We start from the raw sequence: 11,249 nt of genomic DNA, 5'->3' as shown, positions 1-11,249 counted from the left end.
AGTGGTTCTGTAAGAACCACACAGCCAGCGGTTCTAGATTGGCTTACCCAATCCTCCACTTCCACCGCCCAAAGCTCCCAAACGAGGTCGGCTGGATCATCCAACACCACCCTTACATGGGAGGGTCAGCGACAGTCCTCTGCCCCGTCCCCTGTTATTACTATGCCACCCACCTCTGGGGCAGCTTCTGCCAGGCAACTGTTGGCAAATCTTGATCTGCCTTTGGATTCTCTACCACTTTTTAGTGATGATGAGGCGGAGGATGTGGTAGTCCACCAAATGCAGCAGGTGGAACGAGCAGAGACTGCAGAGGAGGTGGTGGCTGTAAGCCAGGGAGGGGCATCCAGTGCCACACCTGAGATCCTGTCCCAGCCACTGGAGGACAGTAGCAGTGGTGGTGATGATGATGTCGCCGATCGGACATGGCGCTCTAAAGCACCATTATCCTCAGTGTCATCAGGGGAGGAAAGTGAGGTGCTACTGAAGCAGCAACATCCCACTGCTGCAAGGAAGCGAGGCACAAGAGGGAGGGGTAGAAGACAACCTACCAGGCAGAGTCACTTACCTCCAAGCCTTGGTCCTGAGAGGGGAATTGATCAACTGCTGCCTCCTCCAGCTGCTCAAGTAGTCTTTTTTTCATTATACTGGACTGGAATAGATCAACTGCTGCCTCCTCGTCCTCAATTAGCCTCTACTCCATAATCCTGGCCTGGAATAGATAAACTGCTGCTGCCTCTTCCTCAAGTAGCCTCTCCTCGATAATACTGGCCTAGAATCAATCAACCGCTGCCTCCTCCTGCTGCTCAAGTAGTCTCTTTTTAATTATACTGGCCTGTAATCGATCAACTGCTGCCTCATCCTCCTCAAGTAGCCTCTCCTCAATTATACTGGCCTGTAATCATTCAACTGCTGCCTCACCCTCCTCAAGTAGCCTCTCCTCGATTATACTGGCCTGGAATCAATCAACTGCTGCCTCCTCCTGCTCTTCTAGTAGTCTCTTTTTAATTATACTGGCCTGTAATCGATCAACTGCTGCCTCATCCTCCTCAAGTAGCCTCTCATCGATAATACTGGCCTGGAATCAATCAACTGCTGCCTCCTCCTCATATAGCCTCTCCTCGATAATACTGGCCTGGAATCGATCAATTGCTGCCTGCTCCTCATCAAGTAGCCTCTCCTTGATAATCCTGGCCTGGAATCGATCAACTGCTGCCTCCTGCTCCTGAAGTAGTCTGGTTTTAATAATACTGGCCTGGAATCGATCAACTGCTGCCTCCTCCTCATAAAGCCTCTCCTCGATAATACTGACCTGGAATCAATCAACTGCTGCCTCCTCCTCCTTAATTAGCATTTCTTCCATAATACTGGCCTGGAATTAATCAACTGCTGCCTCATCTTCCTCAAGTAGCCTCTCCTCAATAATACTGGCCTGGAATAGATCAACTGCTGCCTTATCCTCCTCAAGTAGCCTCTCCTCGATAAGACTGGCCTGGAATCAATCAACTGCTTCCTCCTCCTCATATAGCCTCTCCTCGATAATACTGGCCTGGAATCAATCAACTGCTGCCTCCTCCTCCTTAATTAGCCTTTCCTCCATAATACTGGCCTGGAATCAATCAACTGCTGCCTCATCTTCCTCAAGTAGCCTCTCCTCCATAATACTGGCCTGTAATCAATCAACTGCTGCCTCATCCTCCTCAAGTAGCCTCTCCTCGATTATACTGGCCTGGAATCGATCAACTGCTTCCTCATCCTCCTCAAGTAGCCTCTCCTCGATTATACTGGCCTGGAATCAATCAACTGCTACCTCCTCCTGCTCTTTTAGTAGTCTCTTTTTAATTATACTGGCCTGTAATCGATCAACTGCTGCCTCATTCTCCTCAAGTAGCCTCTCCTCGATTATACTGGCCTGGAATCAATCAACTGCTACCTCCTCCTGCTCTTCTAGTAGTCTCTTTTTAATTATACTGGCCTGTAATCGATCAGCTGCTGCCTCCTCCTCAAGTAGCCTCTCCTCAATAATACTGGCCTGTTATCGATCAACTGCTGCCTCCTCCTCAAGTAGCCTCTCCTCAATAATACTGGACTGGAATCAATCAACTGCTACCTCCTCCTGCTGCTCAACTTGTCTCTTCTCAACAATACTGGACTGAGAGGCAAGCAATCTACTGCTGCCTCCTCCTGGTTCTAGACTTGTCTCTTCTCAACAATACTGGCCTGGGTGCAATCAAGTGCTGCCGCATCCTCCTTGTAAACTTTTTTTTCCAATATTTTTTTTCACTATTTTGGCACTTTGATTCACTATATTTTATTAATTTTATTCCTATTATTATTATTTTTTTTTATTTTTTCTAATTATTTTTGGAATTTTTTTCCCCACTTTTTTTCATTGTAATATCAACTGCAACTAAACGAAACTATACCCTATCACACTCCCACTATTGTAGCTGCAATTATTCAGCCGTTAGAGCAAGGTTCGTTTTCGGTTCGGTTCGGACCGATCCGAAATTCCCGAAAGTTCGCCGGATCGAACTTTTCAAAAGTTCGCTCATCCCTAATGACCATGCTTTGATATTTTTTTTACTGTGTGTGAACATAAATTCGTGTTAAGTGGTAGGCTCTCTAGTAATCACCCTTTGTGTAAAAGAACTACATTAAGTATGATTAATTTAACATTTATATCCTTTACTTGTGTAGAAAAAATGAATAAAACAAAGTTATAAATAGATTATATGCACATTGCACATTGACAAGCAGTATATAGCAATAAACTTAGTGTTATAAATTGTTAAAAACATGAAAAATAAAAAATTATGAAAAAATTATATATATTATTAACGTAGAAAGTCTTGTGGTGAATACTGTATATATAAATATAGATATAACTGTTGTCCGTTGGCGGCTTTGCAGGGCCCTTGCAAGCCGCTGATTGTTTAAATACTGTGCTGGCAGCAGGGATTTCAGCATCTACTGCATATTAAATGGGATGTTGGATAGTTGATCGTTCATTGAAAATTCATTAAATAATTCTCAGTTATTTGTGCTGTTTGTAATACATTAAGTGGAGAAAAAGTATGTTGGTGGTAGTCCACCTCTCACCAGTCCTGTATTTGTTCTTGAAGTCTACGGCCGTAGATGCAGAGGATACATAAGATAGGCTGTGGCCTACCAGCTCGTGTCCGAACACTGATGGATGCTTCCTCCTGCAGTTTGTACAGCGAAGCTTGAGCAGTGGAGGCTCACTGCAGCCAGGTAATTTCACCTCTGTTGGGCGTTCCTCCCATAGATGAGATGTTGGGAGTGTTGGTAAATGCTCCAAAAGCCAGGGATTCCCCCCCAAGAGCTAAAAAAAAAAAAAAAATGCTCCTAAACCTAGCTCGTCTTACTCACCAAGTCCCCCCCCCCCCAATATTTTAAGCCATCCCCCGTCTTTCCAGAAAACTACATCTCCCATCATATAATGCTTATGCCTGATTGGTCCATGATGTAGCAGAGCTGATATCCACAAGATATAGCAGAGTTGAGGCAGCGGAATAGCAGAGTTGAGGTAGCAGAGTTGAGGTGAGGCAGCGGAATAGCAAAGTTGAGGTAGCAGAGTTGAGATGAGGCAGCGGAATAGCAGAGGTGAGGCAGCAGAATAGCAGAGTTGAGGCAGCGGAATAGCAGAGTTGAGGCAGCGGAATAGCAGAGTTGAGGCAGCGGAATAGCAGAGTTGAGGCAGCAAAATAGTAGAGTTGAGGTAGCAGAGTTGAGGCAGCGGAGAAGCAGAGTTGAGGCAGCGGAGAAGCAGAGTGCACTGGACCAGGGGGGAGGGGGAATCCGGCTGCACAGTGGACTTCACCGGGGGGGGGGGTGCTGCAAGTGAGAATGGGGGGCGGACGCACTGTGCACTGGGCCGGGGGGAGGCCAGGAGCGCTGCGGGAGTTAGTGGGGGGGGGGGGTTAGTGTTGGGGGCCACACAGTGTCGGAGGGACACAGTAATCAGCAGCTGTCACTGTCTCAGTGTCCTCCCTCACTTTAGTAAGCCAGGTTAAAAGCCAGCCCATTGAAGAGACGGAGGACACGTGATGCCGACTCCGAGGGTGGGGGCCAGGAGCAGGGAGCATGTCGGGTTGGACTGGGATTTGATGATTCTATGCATTCCGTGGGGGTGTCCTGTTTTGGCACCTCGTCTCCCTTCACCCCTCCCCATAAAGAACAATGAAGACGGGGGGGGGGATTCAAACTGCTTTTTGTATGATAAAAATGCATTTTTCAGCTAATAAACCCAAATTACAAAGTTTCTTAAAATTGCCTGTACTATTGATTTCTGCAAAAAAAATGTTAGTCTATTATTATCAACTCCTCTTTCCTATCTTGATACACAATGTTGTACACAGCTAGGAGATTAAATGGCCTCCTGCATACATCTTTGTATAAAGATTGTTTGTTGGTGTTCACAGAGCTGCTAAGGAACAGAGGAAGCAGATATGATGCATATAAAATCACCTGTTCTGTAATCTGCTAACAGTAATACCAATTCTGTCAGTTAAACAATTCAGATTCCTTTAGATTGGTTCTCCCTGTAGCATATTGTACTTTGCAGATAGGATATACAATATTAATTATAGCAGTTACATCGATTGTTCATAATAAATTCTGAGCAAAGCAACAATACGTTGCTTTACAGAACAAATACATTTTCTTCATTTATCTACATGAAGTGCTAGAAGAAACCACAATCACTATCACTATAAAAATGTAAAACCACTTGTCCTTTTATTTTGGTATTTTTATGCATTCAAGTCAAACAGGAAAAGCATAAGTTAAACTGTGAAAGGAGAGGTTCTGTGAAAATAGATAATGGACAGACGCTTCCTGGTGTGGTATGTCAGGCAAATGGATGTGCTCATGTAGTAAATGATCCCACTCACCTGATGCAGTTGTGCAATATCATAGGCGCAACTCTACAAAGCACATGGGTATAGTGCGGTTCAGCTCTCCGAGGACCACTACTGGCAATCCAGTCACCAGAGTGTGTGCAAATCAAGTAGGGACATTGACCTGGACCAGGAAGATAAAAAAGAACTTCCTTGTAAGGTGAAAGCACAACCAGCCAAAAATATTAAATAAAAACGCACGTTTGACGCTAAATGTGAATAGGACATAAACATGTGTACTATAAAAATGTATTTAATAAAAATCAACACGTTTCAGCTCACTGTTATCTAATAGAGCCTTCATCCAGGAGGAGTTTGGCAGATTATAAAAGCAGACAGCAGGCAAGGGCCTGTACTACAAGTACTAACTTACCTCTTCCCGTGCCCGCAGTGAGCGTCATTGATTGGCTGAGCGGCCAGTCCATCAACTGGGACAAGCCTTTTCCCCCGAGTCATGACGTCATCACAACTCGGGGGGAAATGCCTTCTGGTGGGGATCCTCCGTCCGGTCCTGATGCTCACTGCGGGCACAGGGAGAGGTAAGATAGTACTTTGTAATCAATTTCACCCCTACCCCTGCCCCTGCCTGCTGCCAGCTTTTATAATCCGCCGTACTTCACCTTTAAAGGGAATCTGCATCTAGATTTGACGTCACAAAAGCATACACTCAGTGCAGTTGTAATGCAGATATTTTTTCCCTCAAAATAATGTACCTTTCCTGACTGGCTTGATTTATGTGCCCTTTTCTTAGCTAGGTCACCAAGTCTTGCACAAGTGGCTTTATAAATCCAATGGCAAGCACAGGTTATTTCCATTGTACAGGTGCTGAAAAGGATCCATTCATCACTTGTGAAAGACGTAAGAGAGGCATTGTGATATTACTAAGAAATGGGCTTGTCAATCAAGATACAGTAGTTAAGGTATATTTTGTGTTCTGAGACAGAGTCTTCTGCATTAAAGCTATGGGCAGTACAATGGTTCCAGGGATAGCACTGTTGCCTTGCAGCAATGGGATACTAGATTTATGACCAAGACCAATATTGGCATGTAGTTTGTATATCTTCCCCATATTTGAGTTTACTTCGAGTTTTTTCTTCTCCAGTTTACCATTTGAGTGTCAACAATATGTACAGCACTATGAATTATTTTCAGAAACCTGGATCCCGGCTGCAGAAGGAACTTGTGTTGGTCTAATACATAGCATCATATTGGACACCAAGCATTCAGAAGGCCATGAGAACAGTGAGCTGAATAAAAAACACAAACAGAGAAACAGGCAAAGTACCTCATAGGGTGATACAGTTTCTGTATGTAGATACAGTAACATTAGGTAACTATTTGGATAGACCAAAGCTCACCTGGATTGATTGTGTTTAGACACAACCACTAATGCACATAACTATAGCAGGACAAGTATGATAAGAATCCCCCTTATCTATGATCACTTCAGAGGAGTAAAGCCGTATAACAAACCATAGGGCCCTATAATGTATGACAGTTTAGTGAAGGGCTACACGGATATTGCTAACGATGTCTGTGCAGCCCTTGCTTAACGATTATTGAGCCGTGTAAAGGTCCATTTACACAGACAGATTATCTGTTAAAGATCTGAAGCCAAAGCCAGGAATTGATTTGAAAAGAGAAGAAACCTCAGGCTTTTGGCCTGATGTCTGTATAGTCTGTTTCTGGCTTTTGCTTCAAATCTTTGGCAGATAATCTGTCAGATAATCTTTGTGTAAATGGACCCAAAAAGGCTCAGTAAATGAGCGCTGATCACGCAGGTCGGCGCTCATTTACATTATTGATTGGGTCGCTATCGCCCCGTGTAATAGGACCCATAGGCTGTCACTCAAGCCTGACTGAGGGGCTGAAAACATTACTGTTCCCTGTGACTGAAAATGCTAATTAAGTTAAATTTTTAACTTTCTGTAACACTGCAGACAGCTGAAGAAGACAGCACTGGAACATTGTTCTTTTGACCTGTTAGGCCCCATTGGCAATGTGCAAAGAGCTGGGAATCTGACAGATATATAAAAAGGGAGATAAAACACATGTTCCTACTCTAATATTACCCCTCTATTAATCCCTTATCAAACCACATCTCAAATACAGGATTTATTTTCAGGCTTCACTCAGGCTCCTATATGCGAAAAGTATATAGAAAAGCTGGTGCTAGATTATTAAACGGGATGGGGAATAGTCATGTAATAAAATGTCTGGAGCCAATGTTACAGACAAGATACTGTAGTATACAATGGGGCACTATTTTGTCCAGTAAATGGCAGACATCATATGCCATTGAATACCATCAGTGTGCGACATGCAGGGGACCTGATAACAGTTTTAGTTTTGCTGTTCTACCCTTACAATATGGTAGAACAACAGAAAAACAATGACTGTGGTGTGAACTATGTAATGATTTACATTCTTAAACAATGGAATTCAGTTATCTAGGTTTGTACAAAGTATTATGCTTTAATTTATGGTGTCAATTTAGTTTACAATAGCTCCAGGAAGGAAAATGGTCCTCATCTGCAGCTTGCACATGAACAAGGTATTGTTTACTTGGAACTTCTGTATGTATTTTGGATAAAGATACTGTAGCTCGGCCCCAGTGGCTGACGTCTCTAAGCTTTGCCCACATACCTAGTCCCATTCTTTCATCGTCCTTGTCACCCACGCTGCTAGTTTAAGCTAGCCTGCTTCACCATAGTTATAACTGAGCTTGCTATACTGTGTTCCTGACCTCTGCTAGATATTTCCTGACCTTGGCTTCGTCTTCTGGTTTTGTATATCGCTCCTGACAGTGTTTCACCTTTCTAGTGTTTACGGTATTCCCTTTTATTCTGATTCTGGACTGCATTGTCTTTGCTTGATTGTGACTGCTCTCTGGATTCTGATTTTTGGCTTATGCATTACCTGTGCCTTTGACACCGATTGCTGACTATTTTTCCTTGACGGCCCAGGCTTTTAGCAGTGTAGGGACTGTCGGCTAGCACATCAAGTAGGTAGGGACACAGGGCCAAGCTTAGACAGTGCTCACTGTACCTGCCTTGATCTGACAGGCACCCAATAAGAGATTTGCATTAAACAATGGATACCGAACAGAATCTGTGTATAATAAGGTATGTGTCTAGAATCAGCTAAAAGCTGAAGCTAAAATAATGGGAGGGGAAGCAAACATGTTTGAAAGAGGCTGTAACACTAAATCAGGGTTATATCTGCTTCATTCCCTGCAATTCTCTAGATTCTTCTGTGCTAAAGGAAAAAGGGTAGGCATGTTTAGGAGATTCTTCCCATTCCATAGCTAGCTACTTCCTGATTATATCCTTTAATTTCCACAAGCGATTGAAGTGTTCCAGTAATCAGCTGTATGTGTACTTTTCAGGAAATCAAGAAGGTAGAATTAAACATCCACTGAGATTCTGTTAAAACTACAAGTGACTTGCTGGGAAAACAGAAAATCCAACATGGCATATATTAACAAGTCATGGTCTAATTAAGGTATTGACTTTAAGGCTATGTTCAGACTCTGTAAAATTCATTTAAATTGCCATAAAAATAAGTTACAAAAAATGTGTCAACAAGATGTGGGTGCCACCACTGGGTGGTAAGTAAACAGTATAGCTCATAGGCTACATTGTTTATGTGTGATACACTCCTGTGAGGTTCGACCGGTCACTTGCCAGATGGTACTGTGTGACGCCACTACTGTGATGGTTGGTCGAGATATAGCTCAGCCAGATGGTATACTGTAGTTACACCAGTGCCGGGTGGGCACACAGGTATGGAGGCACACCTGCTTTTATTTTAGAGTGGCGAGCTATACCCTTTTACCTGTGGTCGGTGATCTGCGGCGCTGTGAGAGGGTCCCTTGGTTACTTATCACGGTGTTGTGACCCATCTGGACTATTGGTACTGCCACCCACAAAAAGGGGAGATGACCCAAGGATGTGGTATCTACCGTGTAGGTGACTGAGCAGTAAAGACTGAGTCTAGTTATCATAAATAGATCTTCTTTACTGAGAGAATACTTTGTGCAATAGCTTGAGTCTCGAGTTGTAAAGAGAACTGCAGGTTCAGAGTAGTAAAGAGGAGTAGGTTGTGAGAGTCCCAAGTTGTAAAGAGAAGTTTGTACTGTAGGCTCAGAGTAGTAGAGAGGAGCAGGTTGTGAGAGTCCCAACCCAAGTAGTAATGTGCTCTGCCTGAACCTTAGAACAGACGTGTCAAATTCAGGGCCTCCAGCTGTTTTAAAACTATAATTCCCATCATGCCTGGACAGCCAAGGCTAAAGCTTTGGCTGTCCAGGCATGATAGGACTTGTAGTTTTGCAACAGCTGGAGGACCTGAGTTTGACATCCCTGCTTTAGAAGACGAAGTAGTAGAATACTGAAGACTTGGAAATAGAAGTATGCTTGTGCCCGTTTTTTGACCTTTGTTGGTATACCACCTTTTGCCATCCAGTGGTGACCCGTCCTATAAGGGTGTCACAAGCCCCAGACCTCGTTACCTGGGTTAAGCGGAGTGGCCAAGATTTTCTAGTTACACCCGCTCTGCGAGATAGAGTACGTAGCCTTCTAGCAACTTTGCACTTCCTACACTTTTAGACATGTTCTTGGCATGACCCTGCTGATATGCCACAGTAGCTGTGTCCCCCAGGAAAATTAGGTTTCTCTGTTCCCCCACACTTTAGTAAATTGGTAATGGATCTTATGCAAAATTCCTTGCTTAAGAGCATTTGGGGCGTTGGTGGCAGGCTCCGAGCACTGCCGAGCACCGCCACGTCCAGCCCATCCCCTTCCCTCCCACCGGGACAGCAGTCAGTTTTGACAGCTTCCCTGTGGTGGCATCGTACATAGAGCACACTATACATATATGAATATGCATAGTGGGCAGGAGGGAAGGGGACGGGCTGGGCAGGACACAGTAGCGGTCTTGGGCACCAAGCATCCCATGCAATTTCGTGGGGCCCCCGACATCCAAGGGGCCCCGCTCTGGTGCCCAAGACCGCTGCGGCTAACTATGTGCGCTCGTAACGAGCGCACATAGTTACAGGTAGCGGCGCCACTGACAGGGTAGGAGCCATTGGCTCCCTCCCTGTCAGTCACTCTTGTGGCCGCAGGAAGTGTTTACCCTGCGGTCACAAGAGGCTGCTCTGTGTCCCTGGTGCCGACGCTCTAGAGGAGTCACTGGAGCGCCGGTGCCATGACAACGGGAGAGCGGCCTCTTGTGACCGCAGGGAAAAAACTTCCCGTGGCCACGAGAGGGAAGAGACGAGAAGAGGAGACGCCTGGATCCAGGTAAGTAAAAGTGTTTTTTTTTTTGTTTTTTTTTGTGTTATATACTATATAGGAGGAAGAGCACACAGTGGGGGTCTATATAAACAGGCGGAGCGCACGGGGGGGCTATATAAACGGGGGGAGCGCACAGGGGGGGCTATATAAACGGGGGAACGCACAGGGTGGCTATATAAATGGGGGAGCACACAGGGGGGCTATATAAATGGGGGAGCGCACAGGGGGGCTTTATACAAGTGGGGGAGCTCACAGGGGGGCTATATACAAGTGGGGAGCTCACAGGGGGCTATATAAGGGGGAGCTCACAGGGGGGCTATATAAGGGGGAGCACACAGGGGGGGCTATATAAGGGGGAAGCACACAGGGGGGCTATATACAAGTGGGGGAGCACACAGGGGGTATATAAAACTGGGGGCAGCACACAGGGGGTATATACAACTGGGGGCAGCACACGGGGGACTATATACTAGTGGGGGAGCACACAGTGGGTATATACAACTGGGGGGAGCACACAGGGGGTATATACAATTGGGGGCAGCGCACAGGGGGTATATACGACTGGGAGCAGCACACAAGAGGTATATACTACTGGGGGCAGCACACAAGCGGTATTTACTACTGTCGGCAGCGCACAAGGGGTCTATATAACTGAGGGCAGCACACAGCGGTCTTTATTACATTGGGACTGCACAAAAGTGCCTATATGCCTTACTACTATACTGGGTCACAGAACATACGTGGGGGCACAGGGGACACCTTTAACCCTTAGACGACCCAGGGCGTATAGTTACGCCATGGAAGTCTGTCCCCAGACGACCTAGGGCGTAACTGTACGCCCTGGATGTTTCTCCCGCTATGAAGCGTGCTCCGGAGCGGAGCGTGCTTCATAGCAGGTGAGGGCCGGCTGCAATCAGGTGGTAATGACACATGCCGCGTGTCATTAACTCCTTAAACGCCGCGATCGCGGCGCGACTGCGGCGTTTAAGTATAAGTGACAGGGGGAGTCCCCTGTCACTTACCGATCGGGACCCCC

This window comes from Dendropsophus ebraccatus, chromosome 1, assembly GCF_027789765.1.
Source record: "Dendropsophus ebraccatus isolate aDenEbr1 chromosome 1, aDenEbr1.pat, whole genome shotgun sequence".
Classification (NCBI taxonomy): domain Eukaryota; kingdom Metazoa; phylum Chordata; class Amphibia; order Anura; family Hylidae; genus Dendropsophus; species Dendropsophus ebraccatus.
The sequence above is the reverse complement of the archived record's forward strand: the minus strand, read 5'-3'. Positions refer to the sequence as shown.